The 17681-nt window shown below is 39.0% G+C and overlaps 1 protein-coding gene across 1 annotated transcript in view; it reads right to left on the bottom strand.

Moving 5' to 3' along the window:
- The window catches only part of ZNF169 (zinc finger protein 169), a 49662-nt gene that overhangs the window by 24996 nt on the left and 6985 nt on the right, over positions 1-17681 (bottom strand). Inside the window, exon 2 of the transcript XR_003790872.1 lies at positions 11774-11861. The gene's annotated coding sequence lies outside the window, so the exon portion shown is untranslated. The remainder of the gene's footprint in view (positions 1-11773; positions 11862-17681) is intronic.

The following is a 17681-nucleotide window of genomic DNA, read 5'->3' as shown; positions in this document are numbered from 1 at the left end:
AGAAATAATTTTACTTCTGTTTGAATGTGGATGCCGTTTCTTTTTCTGCCTGATTATTCTGGCTAGAACTGCCAGTACTATGTTGAACAGAAGTGGCAAAAGCTGACATCCTTATCTTGTACTGTTTTTCAGGGAAAAGCTTTCAGTCTTTCACCATAAAGAACAACATTAGTGTGGATTTTTCATATAAGGCCTTTATCACGTTTAAGAAGTTTTCATCTATTCCTAGTTTACTGAATGTTTTTACCATGAAAGGGTACTGAATTTTGTCAAGTGCTTTTTTTGTCATCAATTGAAATGATCATGCAGTTTTTATCCTTCATTCTCTGAATGAAGTATATTACAGGATTTTAATATTTTGAAACATCATTGTAAATCTCACTTGGTCATGAGTTACAGCATTTTGGTGAGGATTTTTGCCCCTATATTCACAAGGGATATTAGCCTGTAGTTTTCTTTTCTTGTAGTGTCTTTGTCTGAGACCTCTGTAGTCAGAGCAATCTGTCACAGAATGAAACAGAAAGTGTCCTCTCCAGTATTTTGGAATAGTTTGAGAAAGATTTGTGTTAACTTTTCTTTATATATTTAGTAGAATTAACAAGTGAAGCCATCTCATTGTGAGCTTTTCTCTGTTGGGAGGTTTTTTTAATGACTGCTCCAATATCCTCACTAGTTATAGATCTATCCATAATTTCTATTCTTTCCTGAGTCAGTTGAGATAAACTGTACATGTCTCAAAATTTGTCCATTTCACCTTGGGTAGCAAATTTGTTGGCATACAGCTGTTAATAGTATTCCCTTATAATCCTCTATATTTTTAAAAAATTGATAATAAAGTTTCCAATTTCATTTCTGATTTTAGTAACGAGTCTTTTTTTTGTTAGTCAATTTAGATAAAGGTTTGTCAATTTTGTTAATCTTTTTAAGGAACCAACTTTAGGTTTTGTTGATTTCTCTATCATTTTTCTATTCTCTATTTTGTCTTTGCTCTTTTATTATTTCCTGCCTTCTGCTAGCTTGAGTTTAGTTGGTGCTTCTTTTTCTAGTTACATAGGTTATACAGTTAGGTTATTAATTTGAGTTCTCCCTTAATACATGCATTTACAGCTATAAATTTCCCTCTAAGCACTGTTTTCACCATATTCCATAAGTTTTGGTATGTCATGTTTTTATTTCCATTTGTCTCCCAAAGTATTTTCTACTTTGTGATTTTTCTTCTTGACACATTAGTTGTTTAAGAGTGTCCTACTTAGTTTCCACATATTTGTGAATTTTCCAAAGTTCTGTTATTCAGTTCTAGTTTCATTCCATTGTGAACAGAAAAGTTACTTTGTAAGATTTCAATCATTTCAAACTTAAGACTTACCTGTAGCCTAACATATGGTCTATCCTGGAGAATGTTCCATGTGCACTTGAGTGGAATATATATTTTGCTATTGTTGGGTGGTGTGTTCTGTACATATGTTAGGTGAAACTGATTTACAGTGTAGTTCAAGTTCTATATTTCCTTGTTGATCTCCTGTCTGGCTGCCCTATGCAGTATAGAAAGCTGAGTATTGAAGTCACCAACCATTATTGCAGACCTATTTTTCTCTCAATTCTGTCCATTTTTACTCCATATATTTTGGGACTATATTGCTAGGTTATGTTTATATTTATAATTGCTATATATTATTTCTGTAGTGAACCTTTTATAAATATGTCTTTCTTCATTTTATTATCTTTTCCTAATTTAAAATCTGTTTTGTCTCATGATACAGCCATCTCAACTCTCTTTTGATTACTATTTGTATGAAATATATTTTTCCATCCTTTTACTTTCAACCTCTTTATGTCCATATTATCTAAAGTGAGTCTCTTGTAAGCAGTGTATGTATAGATCTTGGGTTTTTTTTTTAATCCAAACTGCTAACCTAGGCCTTTTGATTGGGGAGTTTATTCCATTTATATTTAATGTGATTACTGAAAAGGAAGGATTTACTTTTGCCATTTAGCCTTTTGTTTTCTGTGTATATCTTTTGTTCCCCAGTTCCTCCATTACTGCCTTTTAAAATATTTATTGATGTTTTTCTTGTATTTTTTTCACTTTTATCATTTCTTTCATTTTCTGTATATTTTAAAGTATTTTCTTAGTGGTTACCATGTTAACATGTTAAGCTTGTAAAAATCTACTAACTTAGTTTCAATAGTATACAAACACTCTGCTCCTATACTTTTCCATCCCTCTCCCCTTATTTTGTAATTGTCCAAGATTACATCTTTATATAGTGTATGCCCATTAACATAGATGTATATTTTTTGTGTTTGCCTGAAATCATACAGAAAAAGCAGAAGTTATAAACCAAACAAAAAGCACAATAATACTGGCTTTTATACAAGCCTCTGTACTAGTGTCTTATGGTTTAGAGTTACTATCTAGTGTCCTTTTCAAATCAGCTTGAATGTTTTGTTTTGGTTTGGTTTGGTTTTTGGGTTTTTGTAGAGCAGGTCTACTGTTAATGAGCTCTCTCAGATTTTATCTGGTAACATCTTAATTTCTCCCTCATTCTTCAAGAATAATTTGCCAGATATAGAATTCTTAGTTGACAGTTTTTCTTCCAAGACTTAAAGTGTGTTATGTCTCTGACTAGTGGCCTCCATGGTTTCTGGTGAGAAATTGGCTGTTAATCTATCTGAGGGTCAAACAACTTCTCACTTGCTGCTTTCAAAATTCTGTCTTTGGGTTTTGACAATTTGGTGTGGATCTTTTTGAGTTTATCCTACTTGGAGTCTGTTGAGTGTCAGGGATATATAGATTTATTCTTTTATCAAATTTGGGAAGTTTCTGGATATTATTTCTTGAAATTTTCTCTCTCCCCTTTCCTTCTGCAATTCCCATTATGTGTATGTAAGTAAACCTGATGGTGTCACACAGGTTTTTCAAGCTAATCTTTTCTTTCTGTTCCTCACAATGGGTAACCTCAGTTGAAATATTTCCAAGTGTACAGATTTAATTTTACCTGTTTAAATATGCTGTTGAACCCCTTTAATGAATTTTTCCCTTCAGTTATTGTACTTTGCAGCTCCAAGATTCCTATATGGTTCCCTTCTATAATTTCTCTTTATTGATAATCTCTATTGGTTCAAACATTGTTGACATATTTGTTGACCTAGTTCCTTTCGTTCCATGTCCATGGTTTTCTTTAGCTCTTTATGCATATTTAAGATAGTTGATTTAAAGTCTTTGTGCTGGGGCTTCCTCATGGATAGTTGGTAGGCAGGCAGTTTAAAATGCCACAGTACTCTCCTGCCACAAACTAAGGAGCTTCTTTCTTCACCAAATCTTCCAGTTTTGACTAGATTCCAAAGTTTTACAAAAGTTAATTCTGACAGTTCTGGCAGCCCATTAGTTGCTTTTGAGCAGGTACGATCATGGATTTCCCTTACTCTGTCATTTTTCATATCACAAAGTTTTTTTTTTAATTGTATGATTCCATTTATATGAAATATCCACAACAGTTAAAACCACAGAGACACAAGAGGGTTAGTGGTTGTATCTTGGAAGAGGAGCAAATAGGGAGTGATTGCTTAATGATAAAAATGCTGGAACTAGATAGAGGTGATGGTTGCACAACACTGTGAATGTACTAAATGCCACTGAATTGTACATATTAAAACGGCTAACTGGGCTTCCCTGGTGGTGCAGTGGTTGAGAGTCCACCTGCTGATGCAGGGGACATGGGTTCGTGCCCCGGTCCAGGAAGATCCCACATGCCGTGGAGCGGCTGGGCCCGTGAGCCATGGCCGCTGAGCCTGCACGTCCGGAGCCTCTGCTCCGCAACGGGAGAGGCCACAACAGTGAGAGGCCTGTATAACGCAAAAAAAAACAAAAACAAACAAAACAAAACAAAAAAAACGGCTAACTTTATGTTATGTGAATTTCACATCAACAAAAAATTTTAAAGTCACTTTTAAGGAGATGTGTTTCCAAGGGCACTTTCCATATCCTAGTAGATGGCCCAGACTAATACTTTCAACAAATTGGAAAGAGATTATTCACAGGGCTCCCATGATCTTACATACACTGAATATCATCAGAATCTTCCTCATGTTCCTTACACTTCCTGGTGTCAACACTCTGATGTGGAGTCAGGCTCCATATGGGCTTAGCACATTGAAGCTTCCTACATGTCACTTGTATCTATGGCCTTTCTCCCTCTATCAGTCTTCTTGACACTGAACAAATCCAGAGTTTCACATTCACTGTATTTAAGGGTTCTCTCCACCCCTGTGAATTTTTACTTGTGTACTCTCTGATGCTTGTGAATTTTGACTAAAGGTTTTTCCACACTCATAACATTTGTGGGGTGCTATGGACTAAATTGTGTCCTCTCAAAATTCATGTTGACCCCTTATTCTCAATGTGTCTATATGTGGAGATATGGCATGCAAGGGATAAGGTTAAATGAGGTCAGAAAGGTAGGGCCCTGATAGGGTTGGTACTTTATAAGAAGAGACCAGAGCTTACTCTCTTTCTGATGCTGCTGTGTGAGCACACAGCAAGAAGGCAGCAGTATGAAAGCCAGGAAGAGAGCCCTCACCAGGAACCAAATCAGCCAGTACCCTAATTTTAACTTCCCAGCTTTGAAAACTGTGAGAAATAAATTTCTGTTGTTTAAGTCACCAGTCGATGGTATTTTGTTATGGCAGCCCTAGCAGACTAATACAGATTTTGGTACTGACAGTGGGGTGCTGCCGTAACAAATTCCTAAAACTGTGGACATGGCTTTGAAACTGTATGATGGGTAGAGATTGGAAGAATTTTGTGGTGCATGCTAGAAAAATCTGAGATTGACATGAAGGGACTGTTGGTAGAAATACAAACATTAAAGGTGATTTTTATGAGGGCTCAGAAAGAGAAGAGCTGAAAAGAAAAGTTCCACCTTCTTAGAGAATACATAAATAATCATGAAAAAAATGACGGCAGAAATATAGATGTTAAAGGACATTTGGTGATGTCTCAGATGGAAATCAGGAACAGGTTACTGGAAACTGGAGGAAAGGTGATCCTGGCTATAAAGTGGCAAAGAACTCGAGTGAACTGTGTTCTAGTGTTCTGTGGAAGGTTGAACTTGTGAGTAATGAGACTGGATATTTAACCGAGATTTCAAAGCAGTGTTAAGGAGTGGCTTGGTTCCTCCTGACTACTTATGGTAAAATGTAAAAGAAGAGAGATGAAGTGAAGAAGGAATTGTTAAGTAAAAATGAACCCATACTGAAGACTGGAAAATTCTTAACTTATCTACATTGTAAAAAAAGAGAGAGAAGACTTGTTCTGAGGAGAACACTGAGGGCATGTCTGAACAATTTGATAAGGTAATTAGTATGGGTGTGAACCATGAATTTAATCAGCCATCTCAGCAGAAGCCAGGAAGAGATGGACGTATACCCACAAAAACACTGCAGCTGGCACTAAAGTAGGCACAGAAAATGGGATGAAACAGGAAGAGTGTGAATATGCGTTATCCTTCAAGGAAAGAGAGGCTATTCGTAAGTTGTCAGGGCTGCTAATCCCATCACAGGCCCAGGGGGCAAAGCTGCCACTCCTTGCTTACAGCAGGGCCCTCTCAGAAAGCCACAGAGGCAGGGTCACCCCTCTGGGCCAAAGGGGTACTGCCAATCCAGTGGGCCTGGAGAGTAGAACATCAAACCAGAGGGTTATTCTCCAGCCTTAGGATCTAATACAATTTACCTTGCTAGGTTTGGACTTATTTAGAATCCTTCACCCTATCTTCCTTCTGATTTCTCCCTTTTAGAATGGGAATGTGTATCCTACTCCTGTTCATCATTTTATTTTGCAAGTACAAAACTTGCCTGGTTTCACAGGTTCACAACTGGAGAGGAATTTTACCTTAGGGAAATGGTACCTTTACTCATGTCTCACCTGTATCTGATTTAGATATTTAGATGAGACTTTGGGCTTTAAAGTTGATACTGGTATGAGTTAAGATCTGGGGGGCTGTTAAGATGAAATACTGTATGTTCATGTCAGAAGGACATGAATTTTGAAGGGCCGGGTGTGGAATGCCATGGAGTGAATGATGTCCCACAAAATTATGTTGAAGCCTTAACCCCAATTTGGTTGTATTTAGAGATGGGGCCTCTAAGGAAGTATTGAGGCTAAGTGAGGTCATAAGGCTGGGGCCCTGATCCAATAGGAATGGTGCCTCATAAGAGGAAGAGATACCAGAACTCTGTCTCTGCCATATGAACACACAGCAAGAAGCCAGCCATCTACAAGCCAGGAATAATCCTCACCAGGAACTGAATTGGCTGCACCTGGATCTTACATTTTCCAGCCCCCAGAACTGTGATAAAATAAAATTTCTGTTGTTTAGGTCACCTAGTGTGTGATACTCTTTTATGGCAGCCCTAGCAGTGTAATACAGAGGGTTTCTCTCCAGTATAAACTTCCTGATGCTGAATAAGATTTGCAATTTGACAAAAGGCTTTCCCACACTTATCACATCCATAGGGTTTCTCACCAGTGGGGATTCTGTGGTGGTAATGATGGTAGAAGCTCTGGCTGAAGCACTCCCTATAGATACTACATTTGTATGGCTTTTTTCCCATGCTGTAACTTCTTTGGTGCTGGCCAAGTTGTGAGTTCAAACAGAAGCCCCTCCCACATTTATCACATCTGTAGGGCTTCTCTCTGAAGTAGATTCTTTGGTGTTGGGTTAGATATAAGCTATAGATAAAGGATTTCCCACACACCTTACACTCATAGGGCTTCTCCCTGTGAGTTTGTAAGTTTGCCTATGTGGAACAAGGTATGAGTTCTAACTAAAGGCTATCTATCTCACACTTAACAGATTTTTAAGTTTCTCTCCCAAATGGATGCTCTGGTGCTGAAAGAGACTTGAGATGGATTTAAATCCTTTCTTTTCCTACACTGTTACATCCATAGGGTTTCTCTCCAGTGTGAAATCTCTAATGCTGAAGATTAGAATTTTGACTGAAGCTTTTCAAATATTCAGTATACTTGTAATGTTTCTCTCCAGTATGAATCCTCTGATAGTAAGTTTTGAGCTTTCAATGAAGCATTTACTTCCATTATCACACACATAGGGTTCCTCACCAAAATGAATTTTCTGATGTTGCCTGAGTTCATAATTGAATCTGAAGCCTCTGCCATAAATGACACAATTGTGGGTTCTTCTTCCTGAAGTATCACTCTCCGTGTAGGAAAGTCTGAGTTTAGACTGACGTTGCTCCTACACTCATCAAATCCCTTGGTTCTTGTTCCTGCAGAATTTGGGGAGGCATGGTCACTTACCAGAAATACAAGAGAATTCCTCAGGGAGGGTCTTGAAGGAATCTAACCTGAGCCAATGTTACAAGCTTTCCCCAAACCAGGCTCCCAAGGACCATGCCTCAAGACCATCCCCAATACCAAGAAGGAACCATTATCTGAGATTTCTTCTCTCACAAAATAAGATGGTTTGTCTCCATCTTTATTGCAGAATTGCCTGTTTTGACTTAGGTTGTATACATGAATTTTCTCCTATTCAACATTAGTCCACTGAAGGCAGAGCCTATGATGTTTCTGTCCTGAAGTTCTTTCTGATTAGGCAAAGGAGATCTTGCTTTTGGGCACAATGTGCCTGATACCAAAGTAATTCAGATAAAGTCCAGAGTGGCTCATCAGCCAATTGGCAAGCTAGCACTGTGGCCACATGTAGCTGCCTCTATCCCAGTCTAAGAAAGCAAGCAGGTGATGGCTCTGGGGTGTTCATTCCAGTCACTTCCCAACTGCTAATCCTTGTAACCTCATCATCAAATCACAGACCATGAGCTTCCCCAACAAGGAACAGAAAGTCAAGTGAGAGAGAGAATATGGGGGCCCAATCAGCAATACTCTGTCTTCCTCTCAGTCCCTCTGGGGACACTGCATGGGTCTCCAAGTTGGATGTCAGGGGTGGGGCTAGCACAGAGACCCTAGCCCCAGAAGTGGTGGAGGGCACTGCTAGAGGGCTGGCAAGGGAGAACTACCCAGTTTAGCCTCCCACAAGCTTTGATATGTTGTATTTCCATCATCACTCTGTTCTAATTTCTCTTACAATTTCTTCTTTGATGTAAGGATTAGTAAACAGTGTGCTGTTTAATTTCCAAAATTTTAAATTTATATTATTGTTGACTTCTAACACAATTCTCTTGAGTCATAGAATATACTTTGTATTCTTTAAATCTTTTTAAATTTATTAAGACTTCCTTTATAGACCCCCCATGTAGTCTGTCTTGGTGAGCATACCAAATGTACTTGAAAAGAATGTGTATTCTACAGTTGTAGGGTGCAGTGTTCTATAATTATCAACCAGGATAACACAGTTGCTAGTTTTCTTCAGATCATCTATGTCTTTACTAATTTTTTACCTAGTTGTTCTATCAATTACTCAAAAGGGGGCCTTTTTCTCCCTTTAATTCTGACAATTATTTTGAAGCTTTGTTATTTTGAACAGTTATACACACACATAACTCTTATGTCCTCCTGATGAAGTGACTCCTTTATCATTCCAAAATGGTCTTCTTTCCCTCTGTCTTGAAGTTGATTTTATCTGATAGCTGATAGTGAGTGCTATGTTTTCCTTTCCTCGTTGGGCATAGTTAATGTAGAGACTTTAAAGTCCTTGGCTGATAATTTCATCCACAGGGTGAATTATGGTATGTAAACTATATATCAAAAAAAATTAAAATTTAAAAGATGAGTAAGATTCAGAATAGTTGAGGAAAAAGCAGAGGGCTAAGAATCAAGATGAGGCATGTAGGGAGGAAGGGAACACAGATGCCATGAGCAGGAGAGGGAGAAAGCCTATGATATGGGTAGGGTAAAACATCTGGCAGGAGGGAAAGGTAAGCTAGTGGTAGAACAGAGAGCAGAGGTGTTAGAGCATCTTGTGGATGGTTTTAAAAGCAGACAAAAGAACACAGATACTCTACTATAGAGTTGTAGCTCATATGATTTAAAACACTCATGTCTCTTCACTTGGCCATATTTTGTGGTAAGTCCAAAATTCATTTCATGAACAAAATTTCCTACAGAAATAGGTTCTCAAACATTGAGAACAGGTTAAATTTCCAATGACTGAGAAACAGTGGGATGGAATAGTGAAAATCTGTGAATATTTTTAACCTGTAGAGTCATTGATTTCAATATGAATGTTTGTGGTTTCTTCACTTTAAAGGCATGACAGTGGGGTAGTCACTAGTTTTAATACACTACAATTTTATCATTAAAATCAGTCAGATGCACCAAAAATATTAATTAAATGCAAGTGATAGGGATAATTGAAATGTCTATCAATAGATAAATGAATAAACAAAATGTCTCATAGCCATACAATGGAATACTATTCAAACTTAAAGCAGAATGAAATATTACTGATTTGGGCTACAATGCGGATGAATCTTGAAAATATTACACTAAGTGAAAGAAAACAGACACAAAAGACCACATATTATATGAGTCCAATTATTTGAAACATCCAGAACAACCAAATCTATAAAAATAGATTAGTGATTGTAAAGAGCTGGGTGGGGGAGGGGAGAATGGGGAGTGACTCCTAATGCGTGCAGGGTTTCTTTGGGGTGAGGGTGGGTCTGAAAACATTATGGAATTAGATAGTGGTGAATGTTGCACAACTTTGTGAATATATTAAAATCTACTGAATTGTACTCTTTAAAAGGGCAAATCTTATTGGAAATGAATTATGTCAATGAAAACTTTTCAAAATATTTAATTCCAGTGATAGGTAAACCCCTAAAAAAGTTGGAAGTCTTATAAGAATGGAGGCTGTGCTATAGGTAACACTGTCTGTAAACCATCAAAGGCTCCTGCACACAGCAGACATTCAAAAAAAAATTTTGAGATTAAATAAAAGAGTGCTAATTTCCTACTAGTTAATAGCCTCTAGGTACAACCCCCTTCTATGTCACAACTCTAATGCATATTCCAATTTCTCCTCTCAGGTAAAAGCCCTTAGGAAAAAAATGCCTAAATGTCATGATGTATATATAGGTCAGAAAATTCTATATAATTCAGAACTGACATATAACAAAGTACCTGAAAATGCAATTTAAAGAACCCTAAAATATATCATTTCTATGCCTCAAATAACAAACATAAAAACAAACAAACCCCTTTGTTCTTTTGTACTTTCAAAGTAAGTTAAGATTGGGTCCATTTATGAAACAGCTATGTTATAAGTGTCTTACATTTGCAGGTACGGAAACTTCATCTTAAAAAACAAACCTACTCAGATGCTCATGCCCTGGAATCAATTTTTCATGAATGAATAAAAGAAAAAATGTATACTGAGAAATGTTGGTCATAGATAGGATAAGGTTCAGGGTGTGCTAAGGATCCCACAGGAAGTGGCAGAATAGGGACAGGAAAAGTAATGTTCCATTTTGGCCAAGAATGCTTCTCTATTAACATCAGAAATGGTAAAGTGAAACATACAAAAGAAAAGCCCCCACCCCCACCCCGGGAACATTCTGAATTGCATGCACTACATAAACATTTTCTCTCAAAGGTATAAAAGATTTGACAACTGAGGGACATACAGCCCTCAACGATATCTGATAACATCAAAACCAATCATTTTTAACTGATACAGTAACAGACAAATATCCACTATATGAGCTCAGTATTAAGATCAAGTTCAGATCTTACAAAAAAATTCTACACTTGTCATATTTTTAGGACAGGCAAAGCAAAACTTAATTAGCCCAACTGACACTATTTTTGGTAATTGATATAATCAGCATAAGCATCCCACCTGGCATCTGTTTAGGTGGTCAGTAAATGTTAACTCCGTTTGATTACGTCATGTTCACAATATGCCTAGTCTCAGGGATTAGAAAATCTTCCCTTCAGGACATACATTCATTCGATTACTATTTATGGCAAATTCCTTCTCAGAATCCTTCAGAACCGAACTTGTTCCAGGTTCAAGTCCACACTCCTCAGCCTGGGTTTCAGGATTCTGGCTGAACTACTTCCATCCAGGCTCAGAGGGGGTGAAAGCAAAGCCTTCAGGGGCAAGGCAAGTAATGAATGAATCAGGCACCTCAGCCATGGGGTTAAGGGGCACAAGGGGGTGTGACTACACCATGGAGATGCCATTTGGCTCCAGCTACTTGTCATACACACCAAGAGTGTGGACTCAGGACTTAGGTGTAATCTTCCAATTTTTAAGTGTGGAAAACCCAAATATAAAGCATGGGGTCAGCAAACTAAATCTACCCACGAATCACCAGCAGACAGCAGATCAGCATCCTCACCTCTAAACAGAGAAAAATGATGTGACAAAAGGCCACTGACTGCTCCAAGCTTCCCATATGATGAGGGACAGTCTGCAGGTCACCTGCTCTCTGAGACGTGCTAGGCTTCCAGCCACATTCCCACAAGAATGCATTCCCTCAGCTCTTCAACTTGCCAAATCTGTCAGGGGCAGCTCAGGCAGCTTCTTCCTTGAAAGCCTTCCTTCACTTTTTTAGGCCTTGGGAGTCACTGGGCACATAAGCATGATTGTGTTTTAACTGTGTTGATAACACTTTACTACTTGATGAATGCATAGGTCATGAATGGAGCAGAGGAGTCTGAGAAAAGGCTCCAGGTAAGATGAACCACACCTCCAAGATCAGGGCTAGGTACCAACAAGGCAGCTCCAAGACAAGAAAAGGCAATGGGTCCATCCTGCAAGAGCTAGGAAGAAATTTCAGGACTCACCTCATCCCTGGTTGTCAGGAGCCCTGGGGCCATATTCTTGGTCTGCTGAGTGCTCTTCCTAGACAAGAGTCAAGTTGCAGAGGCAGAGCTGGGGAAAGAGAAGAGAAGTGAGGGGGTGCTTGGGAGAAGTACCCTTCTATCCAGCCTCCAAGTTCAGCATAGGCAAGAAGGAGGTAAGGAAGGCAGGTTGCAGAGGGCATCAGAGCCATCCATTCTTAACCAGTGTCCTGTAAGTAAGGCTCCCAGAGCTGGGCCAGCAGCAGGTTTAGTCCCAATCTCCAGTTGGGAAATGAAGTCCACAGCCCCAGCAGCTGGATGAGACTCTATTAAGTCACTGTGTGGACTCTATTAAGAGGAAAGGGCCTCATAGTGCCCACAGATGAGCATTCACATTGAGAAATAAAGTGACCTATCATACTGAAAATAGAAGCTCCCCATCCACATCAGCCCTGAGGCCAAAGGACAAGGCCTAGGAAATTCAAAACAGAAAGACCACTACAGCTCAGGACAGAATGTAGATTTGGGGGGGACAGGGGGACTTGAAGCATGGTAGAAGCCATAACCTGGCTGCACCTTCCCCTTCACATATATACCTAAGATTTGAAATGTGACTTGAAATTTAAGAATGGGCAGTCATAAAATACCTTAGGTCTTCAACAAGTCAATTTCATGACAGATTTTTTTTTTTTTTTTTTTTTTGCGGTACGCGGGCCTCTCACTGTTGTGGCCTCTCCCGTTGCGGAGCACAGGCTCCGGACGCGCAGGCTCAGTGGCCATGGCCCACGGGCCCAGCCGCTCCGCGGCATGTGGGATCTTCCTGGACCGGGGCATGAACCCGTGTCCCCTGCATCGGCAGGCAGACTCTCAACCACTGCACCACCAGGGAAGCCCCCATGACAAAATTTTTAAGAGGAGAGATTGTCCTTAATGCAAATCCACTTAAGAGATAAACCATTCTTCAGATGTCACCTATTAGCCTTGACTGACTAGTCTGCACAAATGAACTGAAGAACATTTTGGGGACTATGAAGGCCAATTCAAATGAACTGGGTATTAGATGATGTTAGATAATTATTGTGAATATTGTTAGGTAGGATCATGATATTCTGGATATAGAGAAAAACAAATCACAATTAGAAATGATGCTGAAGTACTGAGGGCGAATGGACATAATTTGCAATTTTTTTTAAATATGAAGGTTTCAACAAGTTAATAGCATAAAAAGAGGGAGGTCTTATGGAATAAAAGGAAGACTTAAGTGACACAGCAATCATACACAATGTGTGGACCTTGTTATATGAACACTGATAAGTTATTAGATGACATTAAAGAATCAGTATTAATTTTGTTAGGATTAGGCTAAAAATGGGCTGTGCTGATACTCTCTGCAAATAATTGTGGCTATATAATAAAAAGTGCAAAATCTACAACTAACATCGTATTTAATGCTGAGAAACTAGATGCTATCCACTAAGATCAAAAACAAGGCAAGAATGTCACCTTTCACCACTCCTATTCAACACCATGCTGGAATTCCAAGCTAATGTAAGACGATAAGAAAGGGAAATAAAAGGTATACTGATTGGGAAGGAAGAAATAAAACTGTCTTTGTCTGCAGATGACCTGATTGTCTATGCAGAAAATCCCAAAGAATCAACAAGAAATTTCTAGAGCAAGTGATATATCAAAGCTGCAGCATACAGGGTAAAAATCAGCTGCTTTCCTATACCAGCCATGAACAGATGGATTTTGAAATCAACAACATTCGCAACCAGAAAAACGAAATACTTAGGTATAAATCTTTTCAAATTTTTCATATAAGATCTATATGAGGAAAACTACAAAACTCTGCTGAAAAAAAATCAAAGATCTAATAAAATGGATAGTCCATATTATGGATAGGGAGACCTGATATTGTTAAGATGTCAGTTCTTCCCAACTTGATCTATACATTCAATCCATTAAAATCCCAGCAAGTTACTTTGAAGATATCAACAAGCTGGTTCTAAAGTTTATACAGAAAGGCAAGGGCCCAGAAGAGCCAACACAATACTGAAGAACAACAAAGTCAGAAGACTGATGTGACCAGATTTTGCAACTTACTATAAAGCTACAGGAATTAAGAAAGTGTGGTATTGGCAAAAAATAAATTTAAAAAATAGACAAATGGATCAATGGAACAGAATAGAGAGCATAGAAATAGACTCACATAAATAAAGTCAACTGAGCAAGGAAAATTTAATGGAGAAAGGACTATCTTTTCAATAAATGGCAGTGCTGGAACAATTGAACAGCCACATACACAGACCTTATACCTTTCACAAAAATTAACTCAAAATGGATAGCAGGGACTTCCCTCGTGGAGCACTGGTTAAGAATCCTCCTGCCAATGCAGGAGACACAGGTTTGAGCCCTGGTCTAGGAAGATCCCACATGCTGCGGAGCAACTAAGCCCGTGCACCACAACTACTGAGTCTGCGCTCTAGAGCCCGCAAGCCACAACTACTGAGCCTGCGTGCCACAACTACTGAAGCCTGTGGGCCTAGAGCCTGTGCTCCAGAACAAGAGAAGCCACCACCATAAGAAGCCTGCACACTGCAACGAAGACCCAACACAGCCATTAATTAATTAATTAATTGATTTTTTAAAAAAATGGATAGCAGAGCTAAAGGTAAAATATGAAACTATAAAACTCCTAGAAAATAACATGGGAGAAAATTTAGGTGACCAGGGACTTGGCAGTGTCTCTTCAGATATAACACGAAAAACACAACCAATGAAAGAAAAATATTGATAAGGTGGATTCTGTTAGGATTAAAAGACTTCTGTTCCACAAAAGATACTGGCAAGAAAATAAAAAGTCAAGTCACAGACTGGAAAAAATACATGAAGGAAAAAGATGACAGAGTGGAAAAGAAAAACAATCATAATCACAGTTAAAAAAACTTGATACACCTCTCAGTAAATGAAAAAGCAAACTAACAGTAAAGAAGAAAAACAGAAGGTTTAAAAAATACTATCAGGCAGTATTGATCAAATTGACATTTATAGAATGCTAAACCCTGCAAGTGTAAAAGGGGCACAAAGAATATTAACCAAGGAAAATGAAATTCCAAGGCATATAAAACAAGTCACCAATTTCAAAGGACTGAAACTTAAAAAGAGTATGTTCTTTGCCCAAGATGGAATTAAAGTAGGAATCAGTAAAGCAACACTGGTCTAAAGGAGATATGGATGAAAGAAAAAATTCCATGGGACATTTAGAAATACTTTTAACTGAATGATTCTAATAAACACAACATATCGAGACATATGACAACTAACCAAATTTGTGATATAGATCTATTACAGGTGTATTGTGTCCCCTATGAAATTCATATGTGAATTCATAACCTCCAGTGCCTTAGAATGTGATTGTATTTTTAGATAGGTCTTCAAAGAGGTAATTAGGTTAAAATGGCATTATTAGGGTGGGCCCTAATCCAATATAACTGGTGTCCTTATAAGAGGAAATTTGAACACAGACAGGTCCAGAGGGAAGCCCATGTAAACAGGGAGAAGACAGCCGGCTACAAGCCAAAGAAGGGCCTCAGAAGAAACCAACACTGCCAACACCTTGATCTTTAACTTCTAGCCTCCAGAATTGAGAGAAAATCAATCTCTGTCGTTTAAGCCACCCAGTCTGTGGTGCATTATTATGGCAATTCTAGCAATAAACACAGCAGCAAAGGCAGTTCTTAAAGGGAAACTTATAGCTTTAAATGAATACACCAGAAAAGTTTTAATTTAAAAAAACAACTCCAGCTCCCACCTTAAGATGCTAGGAAATGAAAAGGAAAAAAAAAATAGAAAATAATAAAGAGGAAAAAATATCAATGAAATATAAATGAAACTCCGAAGAAAATTAAAAAGCCAAAGGCTGATTATTTGCAAATATTAAAATTGCTAAACCCCAGGCCTGAAACTATAAAACTCCTAGAAGGAAACATAGGGGAGAAGCTTCATGACATTGGAATAGGCAATAATTTCTTGGATATAACACAAAAAGCACAAGCAACAAAAGCAAAAATAGACAAATGAGACTACATTAAACTTAAAAACTTCTGTGCAGCAAGGGGAACAAACAACAAAGTGAAAAGGCAATTTATGGAATGAGAGAAAATCGATGCAAACCATGTATCAGATAAAGGGTTAATATCCCAAATATATAAAGAACTCCAGCTCACTAACAATAAACATATATCCAGACTAAAAAATGGACTAAGGACTTAAATAAACAGCATATGGCCAACAGCATATGAAAAGACACTAAGCATTACAAATTATCAGGGAAATACAAATCAATACCACAATGAGATAGCACCTCTACCCATTAAAATGGCCATTATTTAAAAAACTAAAAACAACACACACACACAGACAAAATAACAAGTTTGGGCAAGGATGTGGAGAAACTGAAACCCTAGTGCACTGTATAGACACTGTGGAAAACACTATGAATGTTCTTTGACTTGAATGGAATTGAATAAGAAATCAGTAACAATAAATTATCTAAAAAAATCCCAAATAGCTGGAAATTAATTAGAGATTGGGCAGAAAAAAAACTGGACTATCAAACACAGAAAACTCTCTTGATGATTTCCATTCTAAAGGAGAACACAGAGATGAAGTAATAACTGAAAGAGGAAATGATGAGCCTTCTCTGCTCAAAACCCTGCAGTGGGTCCCAATGACCACACAAAAAGGTCCACACCTATTATCTTGGCACCCACGGTCTACCCCAATAATGGCCTAACCCCCTTTTCCACTTGAGTTTCCATCAGTCCTCCTACAAACCTTTCCAGGCAGAAAGGACAACCCCTCATATCCTCACAGTTGGGTGCCAATCAGTGACCCATGAGGAGCAGACAAGGTGCCTGTCCCTCAAAGCACCATCTCAAAACCAGTGGGACAAACAGGATGTACCATGCAAGCCCTGGAGTCCTCACGTATAAGGTGCTCTGGGACTAAAGGGAGCGATAGGAGTAATTCTGCCAGAGAACATTCAGAAATCTTTGCACTGGAGAAACATCTGAGCTACTTAGATAACAAGAGTGAATTTGTGACGCATAAAGGCATGAAGGAAGAGATTGGTTCAAGATGGCAGAGTAGAAGGACATGCTCTCACTCCCTCTTGTGAGAGCACTGGAATCACAACTAACTGCTGAACAATCATTGACAGGAAGACACTGGGACTCACCAAAAAAGATACCCCACATCCAAAGACAAGGAGAAGCCACAATGAGACGGTAGGAGAGGCACAATCACAATAAAATCAAATCCCATAACTGCTGGGTGGGTGACTCACAAAGTGGAGAACACTAATACCACAGAAGTCCACCCACTGGAGTGAAGGTTCTGAGCCCCACGTCAGGCTTCCCAAACTGGGGGTCCAGCAACGGGAGGAGGAATTCCTAGAGAATCAGACTTTGAAGGCTAGCGGGATTTGATTGCAGGACTTCGACAGGGCTGGGGGAAACAGAAACTCCACTCTTACAGGGCACAAACAAAGTAGTGTGCTCATTGGGACCCAGGGGAAGGAGCAGTGACCCCACAGGAGAATGAACCAGACCTACCTGCTAGTGTTAGAGGGCCTCCTGCAGAGGCAGGCAGTGGCTGTGTCTCACCATGAGAACAAGGACACTGGCAGCAGAAGTTCTCGGAAGTACTGCTTGGCATGAGCCCTCCCAGAGTCCGCCATTAGCCCCACCAAAGAGCCCAGGTAGGCTCCAGTGTTGGGTTGACTCAGGCCAAACAACCAACAGGGAGGGAACCCAGCCCCACCCATCAGCAGACAAGTGGATTAAAGTTTTACTGAGCTCTGCCCACCAGAGCAACAGCCAGCTCTACCCACCACCAGTCCCTCCCA

This window comes from Monodon monoceros, unplaced genomic scaffold, assembly GCF_005190385.1.
Source record: "Monodon monoceros isolate NGI ecotype Baffin Bay Population unplaced genomic scaffold, NGI_Narwhal_1 Super_Scaffold_5, whole genome shotgun sequence".
Classification (NCBI taxonomy): domain Eukaryota; kingdom Metazoa; phylum Chordata; class Mammalia; order Artiodactyla; family Monodontidae; genus Monodon; species Monodon monoceros.
The sequence above is the reverse complement of the archived record's forward strand: the minus strand, read 5'-3'. Positions and strand labels throughout refer to the sequence as shown.